The 26,988-nt window shown below is 36.7% G+C and overlaps 1 pseudogene; it reads right to left on the bottom strand.

Annotated features, from left to right (window-relative positions):
- The window catches only part of LOC115144750 (protein RIC-3-like), a 54,811-nt pseudogene that overhangs the window by 27,374 nt on the left and 449 nt on the right, over nt 1-26,988 (bottom strand).

Here is a 26,988-nt window from a genome sequence, read left to right as displayed (position 1 = left end):
ACCAGTCATCTAACAACTACATCATACCAGTCATCTAACAACTACATCCACACCAGTCATCTAACAACTACATCATACCAGTCATCTAACAACTACATCATACCAGTCATCTAATAACTACATCATACCAGTCATCTAATAACTACATCATACCAGTCATCCAACAACTACATCATACCAGTCATCTAATAACTACATCATACCAGTCATCTAATAACTACATCATACCAGTCATCCAACAATTACATCATACCAGTCATCTAATAACTACATCATACCAGTCATCTAATAACTACATCATACCAGTCATCTAATAACTACATCACACCAGTCATCTAACAACTACATCACACCAGTCATCTAATAACTACATCATACCAGTCATCTAATAACTACACCATACCAGTCATCTAATAACTACATCAGACCAGTCATCTAATAATTACATCACACCAGTCATCTAACAACTACATCATACCAGTCATCTAATAACTACATCATACCAGTCATCTAACAACCACATCATACCAGTCATCCACTAACTACATCATACCAGTCATCTAATAACTACATCATACCAGTCATCCACCAACTACATCATACCAGTCATCTAATAACTACATCATACCAGTCATCTAACAACCACATCATACCAGTCATCTAATAACTACATCATACCAGTCATCTAATAACTACATCATACCAGTCATCTAATAACTACATCATACCAGTCATCTAATAACTACATCATACCAGTCATCTAATAACTACATCATACCAGTCATCAATAACTACATCATACCAGTCATCTAACAACTACATCATACCAGTCATCTAATAACTACATCATACCAGTCATCTAATAACTACATCATACCAGTCATCTAATAACTACATCATACCAGTCATCTAATAACTACATCATACCAGTCATCTAATAACTACATCATACCAGTCATCTAATAACTACATCATACCAGTCATCTAACAACTACATCATACCAGTCATCTACCAACTACATCATACCAGTCATCTACTAACTACATCATACCAGTCATCCAACAACTACATCATACCAGTCATCTAACAACTACATCATACCAGTCATCTAACAACTACATCATACCAGTCATCTAATAACTACATCATACCAGTCATCTAATAACTACATCATACCAGTCATCTAATAACTACATCATACCAGTCATCTAATAACTACATCATACCAGTCATCTAATAACTACATCATACCAGTCATCTAATAACTACATCACACCAGTCATCTAATAACCATCATACCAGTCATCTAATAACTACATCACACCAGTCATCTAATAACTACATCATACCAGTCATCTAATAACTACATCACACCAGTCATCTAATAACTACATCACACCAGTCATCCAATAACTACATCACACCAGTCATCTAACAACTACATCACACCAGTCATCTAATAACAGTCATCTAATAACTACATCATACCAGTCATCTAATAACTACATCATACCAGTCATCTAACAACTACATCATACCAGTCATCTAATAACTACATCATACCAGTCATCTAACAACCACATCATACCAGTCATCCAACCTACATCATACCAGTCATCTAATAACTACATCATACCAGTCATCTAATAACTACATCATACCAGTCATCTAATAACTACATCATACCAGTCATCTAACAACTACATCATACCAGTCATCCAACAACTACATCATACCAGTCATCTAATAACTACATCATACCAGTCATCCACCAACTACATCATACCAGTCATCTACAACTACATCATACCAGTCATCCAATAACTACATCAACCAGTCATTTAACAACTACATCATACCAGTCATCTAATAACTACATCATACCAGTCATCCAATAACTACATCATACCAGTCATCTAATAACTACATCATACCAGTCATCTAATAACTACATCATACCAGTCATCTAATAACTACATCATACCAGTCATCCAACAACCACATCATACCAGTCATCTAATAACTACATCATACCAGTCATCTAATAACTACATCATACCAGTCATCTAATAACTACATCATACCAGTCATCTAATAACTACATCATACCAGTCATCTAATAACTACATCATACCAGTCATCTAACAACTACATCATACCAGTCATCCAACAACTACATCATACCAGTCATCTAACAACTACATCATACCAGTCATCCACCAACTACATCATACCAGTCATCTAATAACTACATCATACCAGTCATCTAATAACTACATCATACCAGTCATCTAACAACTACATCATACCAGTCATCTAATAACTACATCATACCAGTCATCTAATAACTACATCATACCAGTCATCTAATAACTACATCATACCAGTCATCTAATAACTACATCATACCAGTCATCTAATAACTACATCATACCAGTCATCTAACAACCACATCATACCAGTCATCTAACAACTACATCACCAGTCATCTAATAACTACATCATACCAGTCATCTAATAACTACATCATACCAGTCATCTAACAACTACATCATACCAGTCATCTAATAACTACATCATACCAGTCATCCAACAACATCATACCAGTCATCTAATAACTACATCATACCAGTCATCTAATAACTACATCATACCAGTCATCTAACAACTACATCATACCAGTCATCTAACAACTACATCATACCAGTCATCTAATAACTACATCATACCAGTCATCCAACAACTACATCATACCAGTCATCTAATAACTACATCATACCAGTCATCCAATAACTACATCATACCAGTCATCTAACAACTACATCACACCAGTCATCTAATAACTACATCATACCAGTCATCTAACAACTACATCACACCAGTCATCTAATAACTACATCATACCAGTCATCTAATAACTACATCATACCAGTCATCTAATAACTACATCAGACCAGTCATCTAATAACTACATCACACCAGTCATCCAACAACTACATCATACCAGTCATCTAATAACTACATCATACCAGTCATCTAATAACTACATCATACCAGTCATCCAACAACTACATCATACCAGTCATCTAATAACTACATCATACCAGTCATCTAATAACTACATCATACCAGTCATCTAACAACTACATCATACCAGTCATCTAATAACTACATCATACCAGTCATCCAACAACTACATCATACCAGTCATCCAACAACTACATCATACCAGTCATCCAACAACTACATCATACCAGTCATCTAATAACTACATCATACCAGTCATCTAACAACTACATCATACCAGTCATCTAATAACTACATCATACCAGTCATCCAACAACTACATCACACCAGTCATCTAATAACTACATCATACCAGTCATCTAACAACTACATCATACCAGTCATCTAATAACTACATCATACCAGTCATCTAACAACTACATCATACCAGTCATCTAATAACTACATCATACCAGTCATCTAATAACTACATCATACCAGTCATCCACCAACTACATCATACCAGTCATCTAATAACTACATCATACCAGTCATCTAATAACTACATCATACCAGTCATCCAACAACTACATCATACCAGTCATCTAATAACTACATCATACCAGTCATCTAATAACTACATCATACCAGTCATCTAACAACTACATCATACCAGTCATCTAACAACTACATCATACCAGTCATCTAACAACTACATCATACCAGTCATCTAATAACTACATCATACCAGTCATCTAATAACTACATCATACCAGTCATCTAATAACTACATCATACCAGTCATCTAATAACTACATCATACCAGTCATCTAACAACTACATCATACCAGTCATCTAACAACTACATCATACCAGTCATCCAACAACTACATCATACCAGTCATCTAATAACTACATCATACCAGTCATCCAACAACTACATCATACCAGTCATCTAATAACTACATCATACCAGTCATCTAATAACTACATCATACCAGTCATCTAACAACCACATCATACCAGTCATCCAATAACTACATCATACCAGTCATCTAATAACTACATCATACCAGTCATCTAATAACTACATCATACCAGTCATCTAACAACTACATCATACCAGTCATCTAATAACTACATCATACCAGTCATCTAACAACTACATCATACCAGTCATCTAATAACTACATCATACCAGTCATCTAATAACTACATCAACCAGTCATCTAATAACTACATCATACCAGTCATCTAATAACTACATCATACCAGTCATCTAATAACTACATCATACCAGTCATCCAACAACTACATCATACCAGTCATCTAATAACTACATCATACCAGTCATCTAATAACTACATCATACCAGTCATCTAATAACTACATCATACCAGTCATCTAATAACTACATCATACCAGTCATCTAATAACTACATCATACCAGTCATCCAACAACTACATCATACCAGTCATCTAATAACTACATCATACCAGTCATCTAATAACTACATCATACCAGTCATCTAATAACTACATCACACCAGTCATCCAATAACTACATCATACCAGTCATCTAACAACTACATCACCCAGTCATCTAATAACTACATCATACCAGTCATCTAATAACTACATCATACCAGTCATCTAATAACTACATCATACCAGTCATCTAACAACTACATCACACCAGTCATCCAACAACTACATCATACCAGTCATCTAATAACTACATCATACCAGTCATCTAACAACTACATCATACCAGTCATCCAACAACTACATCATACCAGTCATCCAACAACTACATCATACCAGTCATCTAATAACTACATCATACCAGTCATCTAACAACTACATCATACCAGTCATCCAACAACTACATCACACCAGTCATCTAATAACTACATCATACCAGTCATCTAACAACTACATCACACCAGTCATCTAATAACTACATCATACCAGTCATCTACCTACATCATACCAGTCATCTAATAACTACATCATACCAGTCATCTAACAACTACATCACACCAGTCATCTAACAACTACATCATACCAGTCATCCAACAACTACATCATACCAGTCATCTAACAACTACATCATACCAGTCATCCACCAACTACATCATACCAGTCATCTAATAACTACATCATACCAGTCATCCAACAACTACATCATACCAGTCATCCAACAACTCATCATACCAGTCATCCAACAACTACATCATACCAGTCATCTAACAACTACATCATACCAGTCATCTAATAACTACATCATACCAGTCATCCAACAACTACATCATACCAGTCATCTAATAACTACATCATACCAGTCATCTAATAACTACATCATACCAGTCATCTAATAACTACATCACACCAGTCATCTAACAACTACATCACACCAGTCATCTAATAACTACATCATACCAGTCATCTAATAACTACATCATACCAGTCATCTAATAACTACATCATACCAGTCATCAACAACTACATCATACCAGTCATCTAACAACTACATCATACCAGTCATCTAATAACTACATCATACCAGTCATCTAACAACTACATCATACCAGTCATCCAACAACTACATCATACCAGTCATCTAACAACTACATCATACCAGTCATCTAACAACTAATCATACCAGTCATCTAATAACTACATCACACCAGTCATCTAATAACTACATCATACCAGTCATCCAATAACTACATCACACCAGTCATCTAATACATCACACCAGTCATCTAACAACTACATCAGTCATCTAATAACTACATCATACCAGTCATCTAATAACTACATCAGACCAGTCATCCAATAACTACATCACACCAGTCATCTAACAACTACATCACACCAGTCATCTAATAACTACATCATACCAGTCATCTAATAACTACATCATACCAGTCATCTAATAACTACATCAGACCAGTCATCTAATAACTACATCACACCAGTCATCTAACAACTACATCATACCAGTCATCTAATAACTACATCATACCAGTCATCTAACAACCACATCATACCAGTCATCCAACAACTACATCATACCAGTCATCTAATAACTACATCATACCAGTCATCCAACAACTACATCATACCAGTCATCTAATAACTACATCATACCAGTCATCCAACAACTACATCATACCAGTCATCTAATAACTACATCATACCAGTCATCTAATAACTACATCATACCAGTCATCTAATAACTACATCATACCAGTCATCTAATAACTACATCATACCAGTCATCCAACAACTACATCAGTCATCTAACAACTACATCATACCAGTCATCTAATAACTACATCATACCAGTCATCCAACAACTACATCACACCAGTCATCTAACAACTACATCATACCAGTCATCTAACAACTACATCATACCAGTCATCTAATAACTACATCATACCAGTCATCCAACAACTACATCATACCAGTCATCTAATAACTACATCATACCAGTCATCTAACAACTACATCACACCAGTCATCCAACAACTACATCATACCAGTCATCCAACAACTACATCATACCAGTCATCTAACAACTACATCATACCAGTCATCCAACAACTACATCATACCAGTCATCCAATAACTACATCATACCAGTCATCCAACAACTACATCATACCAGTCATCTAATAACTACATCATACCAGTCATCCAACAACTACATCATACCAGTCATCTAACAACTACATCATACCAGTCATCTAATAACTACATCATACCAGTCATCTAATAACTACATCATACCAGTCATCTAATAACTACATCATACCAGTCATCTAACCAACTACATCACACCAGTCATCTAACAACTACATCACACCAGTCATCTAATAACTACATCATACCAGTCATCTAATAACTACACCATACCAGTCATCTAATAACTACATCAGACCAGTCATCTAATAACTACATCACACCAGTCATCTAACAACTACATCATACCAGTCATCTAATAACTACATCATACCAGTCATCCAACAACCACATCATACCAGTCATCCACAACTACATCATACCAGTCATCTAATAACTACATCATACCAGTCATCCACCAACTACATCATACCAGTCATCTAATAACTACATCATACCAGTCATCCAACAACTACATCATACCAGTCATCTAACAACCACATCATACCAGTCATCTAATAACTACATCATACCAGTCATCTAATAACTACATCATACCAGTCATCTAATAACTACATCATACCAGTCATCTAATAACTACATCATACCAGTCATCTAATAACTACATCATACCAGTCATCTAATAACTACATCATACCAGTCATCTAACAACTACATCATACCAGTCATCTAATAACTACATCATACCAGTCATCTAATAACTACATCATACCAGTCATCTAATAACTACATCATACCAGTCATCTAATAACTACATCATACCAGTCATCTAATAACTACATCATACCAGTCATCTAACAACTACATCATACCAGTCATCTAACAACCACATCATACCAGTCATCCACCAACTACATCATACCAGTCATCTAATAACTACATCATACCAGTCATCCAACAACTACATCATACCAGTCATCCAACAACTACATCATACCAGTCATCTAATAACTACATCATACCAGTCATCTAACAACCACATCATACCAGTCATCTAATAACTACATCATACCAGTCATCTAATAACTACATCATACCAGTCATCTAATAACTACATCATACCAGTCATCTAATAACTACATCATACCAGTCATCTAACAACTACATCATACCAGTCATCTAATAACTACATCATACCAGTCATCAATAACTACATCATACAGTCATCTAATAACTACATCATACCAGTCATCTAATAACTACATCATACCAGTCATCTAATAACTACATCACACCAGTCATCTAATAACTACATCAACTACATCATACCAGTCATCTAATAACTACATCACACCAGTCATCTAATAACTACATCATACCAGTCATCTAATAACTACATCACACCAGTCATCTAATAACTACATCATACCAGTCATCAATCTAATCAACCAGTCATCAACAACACATCCAGTCATCTAATAACTACATCACACCAGTCATCTAATAACTACATCACACCAGTCATCTAATAACTACATCACACCAGTCATCTAATAACTACATCATACCAGTCATCTAATAACTACATCATACCAGTCATCTAATAACTACATCATACCAGTCATCTAATAACTACATCATACCAGTCATCTAATAACTACATCATACCAGTCATCTAACAACTACATCATACCAGTCATCTAATAACTACATCATACCAGTCATCTAATAACTACATCATACCAGTCATCTAATAACTACATCATACCAGTCATCTAATAACTACATCATACCAGTCATCTAACAACTACATCATACCAGTCATCCACCAACTACATCATACCAGTCATCTAATAACTACATCATACCAGTCATCCACCAACTACATCATACCAGTCATCTAATAACTACATCATACCAGTCATCTAATAACTACATCATACCAGTCATCTAACAACTACATCATACCAGTCATCTAATAACTACATCATACCAGTCATCTAATAACTACATCATACCAGTCATCTAACAACTACATCATACCAGTCATCTAATAACTACATCATACCAGTCATCTAATAACTACATCATACCAGTCATCTAACAACCACATCATACCAGTCATCTAATAACTACATCATACCAGTCATCTAATAACTACATCATACCAGTCATCTAATAACTACATCATACCAGTCATCTAATAACTACATCATACCAGTCATCTAACAACTACATCATACCAGTCATCTAATAACTACATCATACCAGTCATCTAACAACCACATCATACCAGTCATCCAACAACTACATCATACCAGTCATCTAATAACTACATCATACCAGTCATCCACCAACTACATCATACCAGTCATCTAACAACTACATCATACCAGTCATCTAATAACTACATCATACCAGTCATCTAACAACCACATCATACCAGTCATCTAATAACTACATCATACCAGTCATCTAATAACTACATCATACCAGTCATCTAATAACTACATCATACCAGTCATCTAACAACTACATCAGTCATCTAATAACTACATCATACCAGTCATCTAATAACTACATCATACCAGTCATCTAATAACTACATCATACCAGTCATCTAATAACTACATCATACCAGTCATCTAATAACTACATCATACCAGTCATCCAACAACTACATCATACCAGTCATCTAATAACTACATCATACCAGTCATCTAATAACTACATCATACCAGTCATCTAATAACTACATCATACCAGTCATCTAATAACTACATCATACCAGTCATCCAACAACTACATCATACCAGTCATCTAATAACTACATCATACCAGTCATCTAATAACTACATCATACCAGTCATCTAATAACTACATCACACCAGTCATCTAATAACTACATCATACCAGTCATCTAACAACTACATCACACCAGTCATCTAATAACTACATCATACCAGTCATCTAATAACTACATCATACCAGTCATCTAATAACTACATCAGACCAGTCATCTAATAACTACATCACACCAGTCATCTAACAACTACATCATACCAGTCATCTAATAACTACATCATACCAGTCATCTAACAACTACATCATACCAGTCATCCAATAACTACATCATACCAGTCATCTAATAACTACATCATACCAGTCATCCAACAACTACATCATACCAGTCATCCAATAACTACATCATACCAGTCATCTAATAACTACATCATACCAGTCATCTAACAACTACATCAGACCAGTCATCCAACAACTACATCATACCAGTCATCTAACAACTACACCACCAGTCATCCAACAACTACATCATACCAGTCATCTAACAACTACATCATACCAGTCATCTAACAACTACACCACACCAGTCATCCAACAACTACATCATACCAGTCATCTAACAACTACATCATACCAGTCATCTAATAACTACATCATACCAGTCATCTAATAACTACATCATACCAGTCATCCAACAACTACATCATACCAGTCATCTAATAACTACATCATACCAGTCATCTAACAACTACATCACCAGTCATCCAACAACTACATCATACCAGTCATCTAATAACTACATCATACCAGTCATCTAATAACTACATCATACCAGTCATCTAATAACTACATCACACCAGTCATCTAACAACTACATCACACCAGTCATCTAATAACTACATCATACCAGTCATCTAATAACTACACCATACCAGTCATCTAATAACTACATCAGACCAGTCATCTAATAATTACATCACACCAGTCATCTAACAACTACATCATACCAGTCATCTAATAACTACATCATACCAGTCATCTAACAACCACATCATACCAGTCATCCACTAACTACATCATACCAGTCATCTAATAACTACATCATACCAGTCATCCACCAACTACATCATACCAGTCATCTAATAACTACATCATACCAGTCATCCAACAACTACATCATACCAGTCATCTAACAACTACATCATACCAGTCATCTAATAACTACATCATACCAGTCATCTAATAACTACATCATACCAGTCATCTAATAACTACATCATACCAGTCATCTAATAACTACATCATACCAGTCATCTAATAACTACATCATACCAGTCATCTAATAACTACATCATACCAGTCATCTAACAACCACATCATACCAGTCATCTAATAACTACATCATACCAGTCATCTAATAACTACATCATACCAGTCATCTAATAACTACATCATACCAGTCATCTAATAACTACATCATACCAGTCATCTAATAACTACATCATACCAGTCATCTAATAACTACATCATACCAGTCATCTAACAACCACATCATACCAGTCATCCAACAACTACATCATACCAGTCATCTAATAACTACATCATACCAGTCATCCAATAACTACATCATACCAGTCATCTAATAACTACATCATACCAGTCATCTAACAACCACATCATACCAGTCATCTAATAACTACATCATACCAGTCATCTAATAACTACATCATACCAGTCATCTAATAACTACATCATACCAGTCATCTAATAACTACATCATACCAGTCATCTAACAACTACATCATACCAGTCATCTAATAACTACATCATACCAGTCATCTAATAACTACATCATACCAGTCATCTAATAACTACATCATACCAGTCATCTAATAACTACATCATACCAGTCATCTAATAACTACATCACACCAGTCATCTAATAACTACATCACACCAGTCATCTAACAACTACATCATACCAGTCATCTAATAACTACATCACACCAGTCATCTAATAACTACATCACACCAGTCATCTAATAACTACATCACACCAGTCATCTAATAACTACATCACACCAGTCATCTAATAACTACATCATACCAGTCATCTAATAACTACATCATACCAGTCATTTAACAACTACATCATACCAGTCATCTAATAACACATCATCACCAGTCATCTAATAACTACATCATACCAGTCATCTAATAACTACATCATACCAGTCATCTAATAACTACATCATACCAGTCATCTAATAACTACATCATACCAGTCATCTAACAACTACATCATACCAGTCATCTAATAACTACATCATACCAGTCATCTAATAACTACATCATACCAGTCATCTAATAACTACATCATACCAGTCATCTAATAACTACATCATACCAGTCATCTAATAACTACATCATACCAGTCATCTAATAACTACATCATACCAGTCATCTAACAACCACATCATACCAGTCATCCACCAACTACATCATACCAGTCATCTAATAACTACATCATACCAGTCATCCACCAACTACATCATACCAGTCATCTAATAACTACATCATACCAGTCATCTAATAACTACATCATACCAGTCATCTAACAACCACATCATACCAGTCATCTAATAACTACATCATACCAGTCATCTAATAACTACATCATACCAGTCATCTAATAACACATCATACCAGTCATCTAATAACTACATCATACCAGTCATCTAATAACTACATCATACCAGTCATCTAACAACCACATCATACCAGTCATCTAATAACTACATCATACCAGTCATCTAATAACTACATCATACCAGTCATCTAATAACTACATCATACCAGTCATCTAATAACTACATCATACCAGTCATCTAATAACTACATCATACCAGTCATCCAACAACTACATCATACCAGTCATCTAATAACTACATCATACCAGTCATCTAATAACTACATCATACCAGTCATCTAATAACTACATCATACCAGTCATCTAATAACTACATCATACCAGTCATCCAACAACTACATCATACCAGTCATCTAATAACTACATCATACCAGTCATCTAATAACTACATCATACCAGTCATCTAATAACTACATCACACCAGTCATCTAATAACTACATCATACCAGTCATCTAACAACTACATCACACCAGTCATCTAATAACTACATCATACCAGTCATCTAATAACTACACCATACCAGTCATCTAATAACTACATCAGACCAGTCATCTAATAACTACATCACACCAGTCATCTAACAACTACATCATACCAGTCATCTAATAACTACATCATACCAGTCATCTAACAACCACATCATACCAGTCATCCACCAACTACATCATACCAGTCATCTAATAACTACATCATACCAGTCATCCACCAACTACATCATACCAGTCATCTAATAACTACATCATACCAGTCATCTAATAACTACATCATACCAGTCATCTAACAACTACATCATACCAGTCATCTAATAACTACATCATACCAGTCATCTAATAACTACATCATACCAGTCATCTAATAACTACATCATACCAGTCATCTAATAACTACATCATACCAGTCATCTAATAACTACATCATACCAGTCATCTAACAACCACATCATACCAGTCATCTAATAACTACATCATACCAGTCATCTAATAACTACATCATACCAGTCATCTAATAACTACATCATACCAGTCATCTAATAACTACATCATACCATTCATCTAATAACTACATCATACCAGTCATCCAACAACTACATCATACCAGTCATCTAATAACTACATCATACCAGTCATCTAATAACTACATCATACCAGTCATCTAATAACTACATCATACCAGTCATCTAATAACTACATCATACCAGTCATCCAACAACTACATCATACCAGTCATCTAATAACTACATCATACCAGTCATCTAATAACTACATCATACCAGTCATCTAATAACTACATCACACCAGTCATCTAATAACTACATCATACCAGTCATCTAACAACTACATCACACCAGTCATCTAATAACTACATCATACCAGTCATCTAATAACTACACCATACCAGTCATCTAATAACTACATCAGACCAGTCATCTAATAACTACATCACACCAGTCATCTAACAACTACATCATACCAGTCATCTAATAACTAATCATACCAGTCATCTAACAACCACATCATACCAGTCATCCAACAACTACATCATACCAGTCATCTAATAACTACATCATACCAGTCATCCACCAACTACATCATACCAGTCATCTAATAACTACATCATACCAGTCATCTAATAACTACATCATACCAGTCATCTAACAACTACATCAGACCAGTCATCCAACAACTACATCATACCAGTCATCTAACAACTACACCACACCAGTCATCCAACAACTACATCATACCAGTCATCTAACAACTACATCATACCAGTCATCTAACAACTACACCACACCAGTCATCCAACAACTACATCATACCAGTCATCTAACAACTACATCATACCAGTCATCTAATAACTACATCATACCAGTCATCTAATAACTACATCATACCAGTCATCCAACAACTACATCATACCAGTCATCTAATAACTACATCATACCAGTCATCTAATAACTACATCATACCAGTCATCCAACAATTACATCATACCAGTCATCTAATAACTACATCATACCAGTCATCTAATAACTACATCATACCAGTCATCTAATAACTACATCACACCAGTCATCTAACAACTACATCACACCAGTCATCTAATAACTACATCATACCAGTCATCTAATAACTACACCATACCAGTCATCTAATAACTACATCAGACCAGTCATCTAATAATTACATCACACCAGTCATCTAACAACTACATCATACCAGTCATCTAATAACTACATCATACCAGTCATCTAACAACCACATCATACCAGTCATCCACTAACTACATCATACCAGTCATCTAATAACTACATCATACCAGTCATCCAATAACTACATCATACCAGTCATCTAATAACTACATCATACCAGTCATCCAACAACTACATCATACCAGTCATCTAACAACCACATCATACCAGTCATCTAATAACTACATCATACCAGTCATCTAATAACTACATCATACCAGTCATCTAATAACTACATCATACCAGTCATCTAATAACTACATCATACCAGTCATCTAATAACTACATCATACCAGTCATCTAATAACTACATCATACCAGTCATCTAACAACCACATCATACCAGTCATCTAATAACTACATCATACCAGTCATCTAATAACTACATCATACCAGTCATCTAATAACTACATCATACCAGTCATCTAATAACTACATCATACCAGTCATCTAATAACTACATCATACCAGTCATCTAATAACTACATCATACCAGTCATCTAACAACCACATCATACCAGTCATCCACCAACTACATCATACCAGTCATCTAATAACTACATCTTACCAGTCATCCACCAACTACATCATACCAGTCATCTAATAACTACATCATACCAGTCATCTAACAACCACATCATACCAGTCATCTAATAACTACATCATACCAGTCATCTAATAACTACATCATACCAGTCATCTAATAACTACATCATACCAGTCATCTAATAACTACATCATACCAGTCATCTAACAACCACATCATACCAGTCATCTAATAACTACATCATACCAGTCATCTAATAACTACATCATACCAGTCATCTAATAACTACATCATACCAGTCATCTAATAACTACATCATACCAGTCATCTAATAACTACATCACACCAGTCATCTAATAACTACATCACACCAGTCATCTAATAACTACATCATACCAGTCATCTAATAACTACATCACACCAGTCATCTAATAACTACATCACACCAGTCATCTAATAACTACATCACACCAGTCATCTAATAACTACATCACACCAGTCATCTAATAACTACATCATACCAGTCATCTAATAACTACATCACACCAGTCATCTAATAACTACATCACACCAGTCATCTAATAACTACATCACACCAGTCATCTAATAACTACATCACACCAGTCATCTAATAACTACATCATACCAGTCATCTAATAACTACATCATACCATTCATCTAATAACTACATCATACCAGTCATCCAACAACTACATCATACCAGTCATCTAATAACTACATCATACCAGTCATCTAATAACTACATCATACCAGTCATCTAATAACTACATCATACCAGTCATCTAATAACTACATCATACCAGTCATCTAATAACTACATCATACCAGTCATCCAACAACTACATCATACCAGTCATCTAATAACTACATCATACCAGTCATCTAATAACTACATCATACCAGTCATCTAATAACTACATCACACCAGTCATCTAATAACTACATCATACCAGTCATCTAACAACTACATCACACCAGTCATCTAATAACTACATCATACCAGTCATCTAATAACTACACCATACCAGTCATCTAATAACTACATCAGACCAGTCATCTAATAACTACATCACACCAGTCATCTAACAACTACATCATACCAGTCATCTAATAACTACATCATACCAGTCATCTAACAACCACATCATACCAGTCATCCACCAACTACATCATACCAGTCATCTAATAACTACATCATACCAGTCATCCACCAACTACATCATACCAGTCATCTAATAACTACATCATACCAGTCATCTAATAACTACATCATACCAGTCATCTAACAACTACATCAGACCAGTCATCCAACAACTACATCATACCAGTCATCTAACAACTACATCATACCAGTCATCTAACAACTACACCACACCAGTCATCCAACAACTACATCATACCAGTCATCTAACAACTACATCATACCAGTCATCTAATAACTACATCATACCAGTCATCTAATAACTACATCATACCAGTCATCCAACAACTACATCATACCAGTCATCTAATAACTACATCATACCAGTCATCTAATAACTACATCATACCAGACATCCAACAATTACATCATACCAGTCATCTAATAACTACATCATACCAGTCATCTAATAACTACATCATACCAGTCATCTAATAACTACATCACACCAGTCATCTAACAACTACATCACACCAGTCATCTAATAACTACATCATACCAGTCATCTAATAACTACACCATACCAGTCATCTAATAACTACATCAGACCAGTCATCTAATAATTACATCACACCAGTCATCTAACAACTACATCATACCAGTCATCTAATAACTACATCATACCAGTCATCTAACAACCACATCATACCAGTAATCCACTAACTACATCATACCAGTCATCTAATAACTACATCATACCAGTCATCCACCAACTACATCATACCAGTCATCTAATAACTACATCATACCAGTCATCCAACAACTACATCATACCAGTCATCTAACAACCACATCATACCAGTCATCTAATAACTACATCATACCAGTCATCTAATAACTACATCATACCAGTCATCTAATAACTACATCATACCAGTCATCTAATAACTACATCATACCAGTCATCTAATAACTACATCATACCAGTCATCTAATAACTACATCATACCAGTCATCTAACAACCACATCATACCAGTCATCTAATAACTACATCATACCAGTCATCTAATAACTACATCATACCAGTCATCTAATAACTACATCATACCAGTCATCTAATAACTACATCATACCAGTCATCTAATAACTACATCATACCAGTCATCTAATAACTACATCATACCAGTCATCTAACAACCACATCATACCAGTCATCCACCAACTACATCATACCAGTCATCTAATAACTACATCTTACCAGTCATCCACCAACTACATCATACCAGTCATCTAATAACTACATCATACCAGTCATCTAATAACTACATCATACCAGTCATCTAACAACCACATCATACCAGTCATCTAATAACTACATCATACCAGTCATCTAATAACTACATCATACCAGTCATCTAATAACTACATCATACCAGTCATCTAATAACTACATCATACCAGTCATCTAATAACTACATCATACCAGTCATCTAACAACCACATCATACCAGTCATCTAATAACTACATCATACCAGTCATCTAATAACTACATCATACCAGTCATCTAATAACTACATCATACCAGTCATCTAATAACTACATCATACCAGTCATCTAATAACTACATCACACCAGTCATCTAATAACTACATCACACCAGTCATCTAATAACTACATCATACCAGTCATCTAATAACTACATCACACCAGTCATCTAATAACTACATCACACCAGTCATCTAATAACTACATCACACCAGTCATCTAATAACTACATCATACCAGTCATCTAATAACTACATCACACCAGTCATCTAATAACTACATCACACCAGTCATCTAATAACTACATCATACCAGTCATCTAATAACTACATCATACCAGTCATCTAATAACTACATCATACCAGTCATCTAATAACTACATCATACCAGTCATCTAATAACTACATCATACCAGTCATCTAACAACCACATCATACCAGTCATCTAATAACTACATCATACCAGTCATCTAATAACTACATCATACCAGTCATCTAATAACTACATCATACCAGTCATCTAACAACCACATCATACCAGTCATCCACCAACTACATCATACCAGTCATCTAATAACTACATCATTCCAGTCATCCACCAACTACATCATACCAGTCATCTAATAACTACATCATACCAGTCATCTAATAACTACATCATACCAGTCATTTAACAACCACATCATACCAGTCATCTAATAACTACATCATACCAGTCATCTAATAACTACATCATACCAGTCATCTAATAACTACATCATACCAGTCATCTAATAACTACATCATACCAGTCATCTAACAACCACATCATACCAGTCATCTAATAACTACATCATACCAGTCATCTAATAACTACATCATACCAGTCATCTAATAACTACATCATACCAGTCATCTAATAACTACATCATACCAGTCATCTAATAACTACATCATACCAGTCATCTAATAACTACATCATACCAGTCATCTAACAACCACATCATACCAGTCATCCACCAACTACATCATACCAGTCATCTAATAACTACATCATACCAGTCATCCACCAACTACATCATACCAGTCATCTAATAACTACATCATACCAGTCATCTAATAACTACATCATACCAGTCATCTAACAACCACATCATACCAGTCATCTAATAACTACATCACACAGTCATCTAATAACTACATCATACCAGTCATCTAATAACTACATCATACCAGTCATCTAATAACTACATCATACCAGTCATCTAACAACCACATCATACCAGTCATCTAATAACTACATCATACCAGTCATCTAATAACTACATCATACCAGTCATCTAATAACTACATCATACCAGTCATCTAATAACTACATCATACCATTCATCTAATAACTACATCACACCAGTCATCTAATAACTACATCACACCAGTCATCTAATAACTACATCATACCAGTCATCTAATAACTACATCACACCAGTCATCTAATAACTACATCACACCAGTCATCTAATAACTACATCACACCAGTCATCTAATAACTACATCATACCAGTCATCTAATAACTACATCACACCAGTCATCTAATAACTACATCACACCAGTCATCTAATAACTACATCACACCAGTCATCTAATAACTACATCATACCAGTCATCTAATAACTACATCATACCAGTCATCTAATAACTACATCATACCAGTCATCTAATAACTACATCATACCAGTCATCTAATAACCTCATCATACCAGTCATCTAATAACTACATCATACCAGTCATCTAATAACTACATCATACCAGTCATCTAATAACTACATCACACCAGTCATCCAACAGATTCCCATTCAGAGCAACACACACAAGCATCCAGGGTCAATGCCCTGCTCAAGGGCATATTGACCGATCTACCACTGGGTCAAAAAACGTGAACCCGAACCCTCCAAGGTCCCCCCACAGTTCCCCAATAGCTGTCCCTCAACCATTAGAGTGTATATGCATGTGTACAAACACCTGCACGGCACCAGCCTCAGGCAAACCGGCATTAGTTGTAAAAACACTGCCTCTTGGTGTACTTTTTATTAAGTTTTATTTGTACTTTCAAAAAAAAATCTCTCACACAGCAACTCCACTCCCACTTGTCTCCAATTCCACATTACCAACCTTCAGCCCATCCCATTCATCTCTGCTGGCCACCCACTTCAGGTTTCTACGCAACACATATCTTTCAACTATGCTGTGATGTTTAACGTACAATTTCAATCTATCTAATCGAATAGAATTTACAGAGTGTGAGTTGAAGATAAATACTTTTACTAAGAGTATTAGTATATTAGTAATTGACTGACCGGGTCTCTCCAGATCTCCTAACAGTACTATTTCTTGGGTCAATTTTAGATCAATGCTATGCATTTTCAGCCATTCCTAAACCTGAGACCAGAAACAGGTTACTTGAGGGCAATACCAAAATAAATGGTCTATTGATTCTGTATCCTCACAACAAAATCTGCAGAGCTTCAATGATTTTATGCCCCAAATATTCAACATTTTGTTGGTGGCAAGATTTCTATTTAATAATTTTAGCTGAAAAGCACAAAGTCTTGAATCTTGCGTTCTTTTATATATCAACTCATAAACCCTGTACCATGGAATCGGAAACTATTTTGCAATCTGTATGGCACAGTTGTCAACATCCTGGTCCTCAAATGAAACTGGTATACTTTCCTATTTATGCTATTTTTATTCCTCTGCAAGTTTTGATCCTTTATATTGGGCAGACAGACCAGTTCCCTACCTCCTCCCGCTGCCACCCGCCTCCCCCACTTTTGGGGCAATGCCGTAATCAATTGGTTGTACTCTTGGATTGAGCAGACCTTTCAGTACAATTTTGATAAGTCCATGAAGGACATAACTCCATCATTCCAATTTACAATATTATTTAAGAACAAAATACAATTTTCAAACATCTTTCCCATAAATACAGGTATTTTATCAACCAGCACATTTGAGTTCAGCCATAATATTTGTTCCATCTTTTCAGGGGGATGAAATTGAAATTGTAGCCAGCTCTGCAATGATTGTTTGAAAAAGAGAGATACTTTTTTCAAAGTATCATTTTCAAGTAATCGAAAATGAGACATGGCACACTGCACAAAGGCAAAAAGGCCATTTTTAAACAATGGAATAGCTTCTCTTAGTAATCTACTTGAGAACCATTTAGGGTTCAAATAAAACTTTTGAATGAGTGAAGCTTTTAGAGAGAGGTTTAGTGCTTTTATTTTTAATAATCTCAACCCATCCAATTCTACAAATTCTACAAATACCATTCCTGGCTTCTTATATGTTTCATGATGTTCTATTATTTCTAGTAGTTGTCGTATATTATCGTCAATGTATCGTCCATGTAGAAAATCTGTCTGATCAGGATGAACAATACCTGGTAAAACCATTTTAATTTTGAGAGCTATGCATTTTGCTAGTATTTTTGCATCACAACATTGAAGTGTAAGGGGCCTCCAGTTTTTTAGATAGACCGGGTCTTTATATTTGCCATCTGGGTCTTGTTTTAATAATAGAGAAATCAGACCTTACTGCTGAGTACGTGACACACTACAATTTCTATAGGAGTAGTTAAAACGTACGTCTACCGGTATGCCATCAAGCCCTGGGGTTTTTATATTATTTGGAAATAATTCCTTACCATAATCTTCATTCAGTGGAAAGGATGAGACGGAAAAGAAAACATCTGCCTAAAATAATTAGCTTCCTCTTTTAAAATATCATTCAGAGAATCATAGATAACTCCGTCTTCAGTAACGAGTTTCTGCTAATTATTTTTGTTGGTGTTCCTGTATTGGAGATTCAGGAAGAATTTTGTGCATTTTTCTCCATATTCCATCCAGTTTGCTTTATTTTTGTAATCGATTACATTAGATCGTTCTTGAATAAGTTCCTCGAGTTCTTTTTGTTTTTCCTCCAACTTATTTTGTTTCTCTGTAGTATCGCTTTTATTGCTGTCTACCTGTACTATTAGTTCATGGATTTCCCTTGTTAGTCTTGTCTCTTTAGCCAGAAACTGCTTTCTTATTATTGATGAATATTGAATTGAATGACACCTGAAGGTACATTTAAACGTATCCCAAACGATAAGGTGATTTGCTGAACCTATATTATACTGGAAAAATTCAGTTATAAATGATTTTGTCTTAGTTAAAAATAAGTTGTCCTCCAGTAACCTTAGATTACATTTCCAATATCTCCGTCCACATGGAAAATCTATAAGAGTTATGTGAATACCAGTTAGATGATGATCCGATTGCATTCTGTCTCCTATTAAAACTTTTTTCACCTTTGACGCAAGAGAGAAAGAGACAAGAAAGTAGTCAAGACGACTAGCTTGATTAAGTCTCCTTCATGTATATCTCACTAGGTCGGGGTTTTTTAGTCTCCAAATATCCACTATTTCTAATGTGTCCATAATATTTGTGATTTCCTTAAAGTGATGATTGTTTGTAGAGTGATTACCTTTACGGTCCATTGAGGTACTTAACACGATGTTATAGTCTCCTACCATAATGATTAGATTATTTGTTGCCTGTAAATTCAATAAATTGGTATAAATGTTTTCGAAGAATTGTGGATCATCCTGATTTGGACCATATAGATTAATGAGTCAAATCTCTTTTTCCTCCACTTTCACCTTCCTTGCGAATCATTCCTGACTATTTGCAGATTCAGATCAAAATCTTTGTTAATTAATATCATCACACCCTTTGAGATCCTTTGTCCATGACAGAAAATTATTTCACCACCCCATTCCTTTTTCCACACAACTTTTAATTTTTTAAATTTTACCTTTATTTTACTAGGCAAGTCAGTTAAGAACAAATTCTTATTTTCAATGACGGCCTAGGAACAGTGGGTTAACTGCCTGTTCAAGGGCAGAACGGCAGATTTTGAACCTTGTCAGCTCGGGGATTTGAACTTGCAACCTTTCGGTTACTAGTCCAATGCTCTAACCACTAGGCTACCCTACCCTGGGAACTCACTCTAAGTATGTAGAGTGAGTTCCCATATTGTTGAGTGTGGATGACATATTCAGACAAGTCTTTAATGATGCCATATATGCAATAAAAGTGCCACCGTGGTGTGACAACCATTAAATAAGCACAAAAGAAGTATCCCCATATAACAATAGCTGTTGTGTGGTGGAGAAGGGCCCCAGAAAGGGGTTCAATCCCATGATCCCTTCCCAGTGTTGGGCCCCCATCTCTGGTGGGGTGACCCCCTCCGCCTGGCGGCTCTCCTGCATCACCCGTGTGATCTCTCTCAGCTGGAGAAGCAGTCTCTCCTCTTGGTCGGCACTCACCCCTGTCACACTGCAGAGAGAGCAGCACATCACAGCCACAGGTCAGGGTCTTACCATTAGGATTCACCAGTCAATCAATGGGAGTTGCAATTACAGTTGAAAGTACAATGACAGTAATAGTAAAGTAAATACATTGTTCAATCCAGATTGTATTCAATTCAATTAAATTCCCCCATTTTTTTTCAATCAAATATTTTTGCCATGAAAAACCATGCGAGGTGGGAAAGGAATGACCCAGATAACTGTTGTTTTTTTAAAGTAACAATTTGAATATACTGTTTGTTCTTTCGTATGCAAAGAGTATGAATGAGAGAAAGACTGAAGGGAGAATAAATGAGAGAGTTTGGAGGAGAACAGCAGGTAAACAACAAACTTTTTAGAGCTGCAGCTGGCTTTAGACAATCCTCTCCATTACCATCTGTCTCCCTCAGCTTATCCTGCATCTGGCTTTAGACAATCCTCTCCATTACCATCTGTCTCCCTCAGCTTATCCTGCATCTGGCTTTAGACAATCCTCTCCATTACCATCTGTCTCCCTCAGCTTATCCTGCATCTGGCTTTAGACAATCCTCTCCATTACCATCTCTGTCTCCCTCAGCTTATCCTGCAGCTGGCTTTAGACAATCCTCTCCATTACCATCTCTGTCTCCCTCAGCTTATCCTGCATCTGGCTTTAGACAATCCTCTCCATTACCATCTCTGTCTCCCTCAGCTTATCCTGCATCTGGCTTTAGACAATCCTCTCCATTACCATCTCTGTCTCACTCAGCTTATCCTGCATCTGGCTTTAGACAATCCTCTCCATTACCATCTCTGTCTCCCTCAGCTTATCCTGCATCTGGCTTTAGACAATCCTCTCCATTACCATCTCTGTCTCCCTCAGCTTATCCTGCAGCTGGCTTTAGACAATCCTCTCCATTACCATCTCTGTCTCCCTCAGCTTATCCTGCAGCTGGCTTTAGACAATCCTCTCCATTACCATCTCTGTCTCCCTCAGCTTATCCTGCAGCTGGCTTTAGACAATCCTCTCCATTACCATCTCTGTCTCCCTCAGCTTATCCTGCAGCTGGCTTTAGACAATCCTCTCCATTACCATCTCTGTCTCCCTCAGCTTATCCTGCAGCTGGCTTTAGACAATCCTCTCCATTACCATCTCTGTCTCCCTCAGCTTATCCTGCATCTGGCTTTAGACAATCTTCTCCATTACCATCTCTGTCTCCCTCAGCTTATCCTGCATCTGGCTTTAGACAATCTTCTCCATTACCATCTCTGTCTCCCTCAGCTTATCCTGCATCTGTCTTTAGACAATCTTCTCCATTACCATCTCTGTCTCCCTCAGCTTATCCTGCATCTGGCTTTAGACAATCTTCTCCATTACCATCTCTGTCTCCCTCAGCTTATCCTGCATCTGGCTTTAGACAATCTTCTCCATTACCATCTCTGTCTCCCTCAGCTTATCCTGCATCTGGCTTTAGACAATCTTCTCCATTACCATCTCTGTCTCCCTCAGCTTATCCTGCATCTGGCTTTAGACAATCTTCTCCATTACCATCTCTGTCTCCCTCAGCTTATCCTGCATCTGGCTTTAGACAATCTTCTCCATTACCATCTCTGTCTCCCTCAGCTTATCCTGCAGCTGGCTTTAGACAATCTTCTCCATTACCATCTCTGTCTCCCTCAGCTTATCCTGCATCTGGCTTTAGACAATCTTCTCCATTACCATCTCTGTCTCCCTCAGCTTATCCTGCATCTGTCTTTAGACAATCTTCTCCATTACCATCTCTGTCTCCCTCAGCTTATCCTGCATCTGGCTTTAGACAATCTTCTCCATTACCATCTCTGTCTCCCTCAGCTTATCCTGCATCTGGCTTTAGACAATCTTCTCCATTACCATCTCTGTCTCCCTCAGCTTATCCTGCATCTGGCTTTAGACAATCTTCTCCATTACCATCTCTGTCTCCCTCAGCTTATCCTGCATCTGGCTTTAGACAATCTTCTCCATTACCATCTCTGTCTCCCTCAGCTTATCCTGCAGCTGAGTCAGCTCACAATCAGCTACAGAGAAGAAGAGAGAGAGAATAAGGAGAGTGCAAGGGTGGGTAAATACTGTACTTTCCAGGCTGGTATTGTCTGAATTGAAGCAGAACTATTTAGATTTCATGTTTTTGAAAGTAACTATTTAAAAAGTAGTACTATAAACTGTTGCTGTTTCTTTCTATATAATTATCAATCTTCTTGAAGGGGAATGATCTAAGAATCGTGAGATTAGATTACGGAATACAAACACAGTAACTCACTGATCTTTTTATTCCGGTTCTCTCCTCTCACCGAGGGAAATCTGGGCTCGACAGGTACGGCGCTCTTCACCTTTGATGTTATCTTTTGAAAACACAATAGGAATATGATTTAAACCGTGTTATAATGTGTCTTTTGAACATACAACACGCCGATCATAAACAAATAGTTTCTGTGAGAATAGGACACAATGGAGTTTGTGTGCATGCGTGTCCTCCTCCTAGTATGTGCATATATGTTTGGATGGGCAAGTATCAATCAATCAATCAAATGTATTTATAAAGCCCTTTTTTACATCAGCTGATATCTCAAAGTGCTGTACAGAAACCAGCCTAAACCCCCAAACAGCAAGCGGCCACAAAGTGTTATACAGAAACCCAGCCTAAAACCCCAAACAGCAAGCGGCCACAAAGTGTTATACAGAAACCCAGCCTAAACCCCCAAACAGCAAGCAATGCAGATGTAGAAGCACGGTGGCTAGGAAAAACTCCCTAGAAAGGCCAGAACCTAGGAAGAAACCTAGAGGAACCAGGCTATGAGGGGTGGCCAGTTCTCTTCTGGCTGTGCCGAGTGGAGATTATAACAGAACATGGCCAAGATGTTCAAATGTTCATAGATGACCAGCAGGGTCAGATAATAATAATCACAGTGGATGTAGAGGGTGCAACGGGTCAGCACCTCTGAAGTAAATGTCAGTTGGCTTTTCATAGCCGATCATTCAGAGTTAGAGACAGCAGGTGCAGTAGAGAGTCCAAAACTGCAGGTACTCGATTCAAGATGAGTCTTCAATTAATTTTCAAATGCAAACTTTTGCCTTCAGCCCCATTTCACATGTAAAATGCTAACATGCGAGAAACACAGACTCTCTTTCAAATGCCCATGACTATTGCATGTTGTGTGTGTACCCTATACCAACCTCACAACATCGCACCTTAAACAGGAGGTAGAGGAGTTAAAGGAGGATACCAAAGCCATACATGAGGATGATCTGCCCTGCCAGGTTGGACTTGCTCCCAGTCCCTACCCCTGTGCCACCACCACCCTTAGCCCTGGCCTCTGTATTGTGTGCCCTGGTGGACCTAGCAGCCCTCTGGCCCTGACTGTCCGGAACCATCTGCCTGTGCACCACGGGAGGAAAGCGTCCTGAACCTGCAACGCAAAGGAGGTAGATAAACCCGACACTGTGATCTAATACACTGGAGCAGCCACTTTATGCCCCACATTTCTGAAGTACCCTGTTAAGGGGAAGGAGACAGAGGTGGCAAGCACAAGGGCTGTCCAGCATGTCTCCTATCCGGAGGTGGTGAGAAGAGAAAGTACTGAAGTGTAATTAAAATGGTAGTAGGAGTAGAGATACTGGACTGCTAACTCTGCAGTGTTCTAAATCAATAGTTGTTTAGTCGTCTGAAAATGTCCGAAACATTAACTTGATTGGCCATGCTGCAGGTCATGTAACTGTTTGTTATATGCAATATGCTTTGTGGACTCAAGCAGACAGATGTTGCTCTCCGGTTTTGTATTGAAATAAAGGTATGGTTGAATGTATTCTGCCACTGCACCGCTACTGCCCTATTCCCTATTTAGTGCAATACCTTTGACTCGGGCCCATAGACCTACTATTCCCTATTTAGTGCAATATCTTTGACTCAGGCCCATAG

The sequence above is a fragment of the Oncorhynchus nerka genome, linkage group LG17 (genome assembly GCF_034236695.1).
Source record: "Oncorhynchus nerka isolate Pitt River linkage group LG17, Oner_Uvic_2.0, whole genome shotgun sequence".
NCBI lineage: Eukaryota > Metazoa > Chordata > Actinopteri > Salmoniformes > Salmonidae > Oncorhynchus > Oncorhynchus nerka.
Note: the sequence above shows the minus strand (reverse complement) of the source record. Positions and strands in the feature narration are given on the sequence as shown.